Genomic DNA, 3,114 nt, shown 5'->3' with positions numbered 1-3,114 from the left:
AACAATCATCAAAACCGATCTTTTCGCGTCGAATTATTCAAAGTGGCGTCATTGCCATTTAACTTAAGAAATAAACGAAGATGTTATACCGATAGCTACTACACAATAAGTTTAAAGTTTATCTATCTTGTCGACCATTTACATAAATTTCCTCAGTTCCTGCTGCCATCCACGAAATCTCGAGATTTAGCCACGATGTCTGAGATGAGAAAAGGTGCAGTGAGTGGCTAGGTCGACAGCGTGAGCGTGACCTATGACCCCTAGGGCTCTTATCAGATCGAGAGGACACACGTAATGGCATTCCCTCTGTCAGAAGTATCATCGAGAGCCGTCACTCTTTTTTAGAGAAAAGAAAAGAAAAAATGGTTCAAGTTTTGAATTAGCTTACAATTGACAGATTGAGAGTTGAGAATAATGCTTTAAGAGAAATAATTAATTGGTTAATAATTCATTAATTTTATTTGATGTGGTTTCTTGGCCGATAAAAATCCACTACCGTCTCATAAAGAAAGAAAGAAAGAAAGAAAAAAAGTAAAATGAAAGATTAAAATCTACTCTTTCAGCATCATACATCTCGTAAAGAGAAACGCTGGAAGGCCCGAACAAACTCATAAATTGTTATTTAACTAACGTAGATTCAATTTGTGAACTCATTTGTTGGAGCTGCTATAAAAAGCGTACCTTAGTCGAGCTTGAAACATATTATCTTGCACAAACTCGCATCTGCACCTTTTTATTGGCCCATCCACTGTTTGTTTATTTTATTGCACGAGTCGTAAACAACGAGTTTTATTATTAAATAAGTGCAATTAACGAGAACTTTTTCGACGAATTTTGCTTCCAAAACAAAGTTTGAACGATTTTAACGAGAGCTAAATTACGTGTGGAGCACAACCTGCTACCTACTGATTTAGATAACAAAAATCACTCAATTTATTTTTACTACCAGTGTTAAACACTCGTCATAAAAATTACCTTTATGGAATATTATTTATATATACAGAGTGACCCCATAAATCGAAAGAAACTGATTTGTTCTACAGGTTATAAAATTACATTCATTCAGTATTTTGTGATTTTGTTTGCTGAACAATGCATGACTACAAAATCATGTTTGTGTTAAATTTTCGTTGCTGCGATGCAAAATTAATTATTTCTAAAAAAAAGTTTAAAAAATAGATAAATTTATGAAAATTGCATGTTTTTAATTCAAAAATGTTTAAAATCTGTTTTTGTGCTTTTCTGCCATGGTTGAAAAGATATTGTAAAGACTTTTGTCCATACTGAACCACTGAAAAAATACAAAACTGATTTCTAAAGGTTTTTATTCGCCATTTTTTTTATAAAATAATATATTAAAATACAAATTGCCGTTGCAAGCACAAATTTGAAACTCCGAAACGAGCCGCGTAGCAGCGAGTTGAGGAACAAATGAGTCCTTGAAGAACCTTCAGCAACAAGTGCTTTATACAATTTTTTCTATTTTCCCGTTTTATATCATTTCATAAATTAAAAGACAAAAAATTTTAATCTAGGGAATTTTGCGACTGTTGGTGACATTTATGTGGAATAATTTTAGGCGGCTGTGAAAAATAAAATATTAATTTGAATTGTCAGTTTCTTATTTTCACATTTGAAAATGAATAGTGAAGAAAGTCCGTCACTAAAATTAAATTAAAGCCAACGACATATTAAAACACTCAAATGACGTCACTTGGGTGCTTTAATAGACTTATTTTAAACGCAAAATAGAAAAAAATTATTTTTACCTATTCTTTTTCAAGTTATTTCTACTTTTTTTTCCAAAACTCACAAATTTAGTTAGAAGAAATACAATCAGTGTTAGAAATTACGTCCCTAAGTACTAAGTATACGAAACATTATTTATTAAAAAAAAATTATATACAGGATGAGTAATTAAAGTGGAATGATACTAACCATATTATTAAAAAACTAAAAACTGAAATAGGTATAACATTTAGGTAGGTATGTATTATATAGTCTCGATCTACAGTTGCCAGAGTTGCATTTATTAACATTAACAAACCAACCATGTTTAAAAAAACAGTTTTAAAAGCAGTCTTACAACATCTAAAATTTGATTTAGTTCTTTTCTACAGTGGTGGAAGAGAATACTAAAGTATACAATTTTTGTTTATAGAAAAACTAGGTCTATACTACTGGAAAATAAAAAAACTTATTTATGATTTTTTTTATTTGTTTGTTTGTAACATGCTTATACTACAAAAACTTGTTTTTTGAAATCCTTAGTTTTTGCGTTAACAAAGAAAGGTTAAATCAATTTATTTTTAATAGCATTTTTTTGTAAATTAAAAATGTCCAAGTAAAATTTAATTTTGTGCATTTTTGTGATAATGTATATTGCAGAAAATAAGATTTTAGTTTCTAAAAAAAATCAACAAAATACATATTACGAACAAAATTAAAAACTGGAAGTTCTTTAATTACGAATTTTTTTAAAAATTCTAAATTTATTTTGTTACCGTTTTGTTTAAGAGGGTATCCCATTTATTGTTTTATTCTTTTACTGACCACAATCTGTCTCAATTAAATTTTCCATTAGCCCGTGATTGTTCTCTGAAACCTCGCACATGTGCTAACTCGGCCAACGAGTCGCACTGTGGGTGGGTGGATTTCGACAAGCAATATCTCACAAGAAAATTGAAATATGACATGTTTAATGTTGAGCGATTATTTACGAGACAGCAGGATTGTGGATACCCCGACTTACTTCCCCTCCCTAAACCCGACGACACCCCAATATTGTCCCACTTGTTTCCTGGACTTTGTGACAACGCAAATGCGTTTCGGTCTTTTTGTGTAATCGATCTCGTTGCTCGTCTGCATCAACACCGCAAAAAACCGAGTTCCGCATGTCTTGGATGACGCGAAACTTTTGGGTGTCAGGTGTCTCAGCTGTTGATACAACGTTCTTTTGGAAAAGTGATATAATTCACGATTTTTACTATTATTTTCTATCTTTTTGGATTTATCAATGTCGGAGGTTACGTAAAAGCAGCGAGGAGAATTAAATTTCCTTTAACATTAACGGTATCAAATTTTTGAAACAGATTTTGGGCTCATCGTTCATTA

Source organism: Tribolium madens, unplaced genomic scaffold, assembly GCF_015345945.1.
Source record: "Tribolium madens isolate multiple individuals breed KSU strain unplaced genomic scaffold, Tmad_KSU_1.1 Scaffold_11;HRSCAF=98;Tcas5.2_LG3b, whole genome shotgun sequence".
NCBI classification, from domain to species: domain Eukaryota; kingdom Metazoa; phylum Arthropoda; class Insecta; order Coleoptera; family Tenebrionidae; genus Tribolium; species Tribolium madens.
This window is presented reverse-complemented; position numbering follows the sequence as displayed.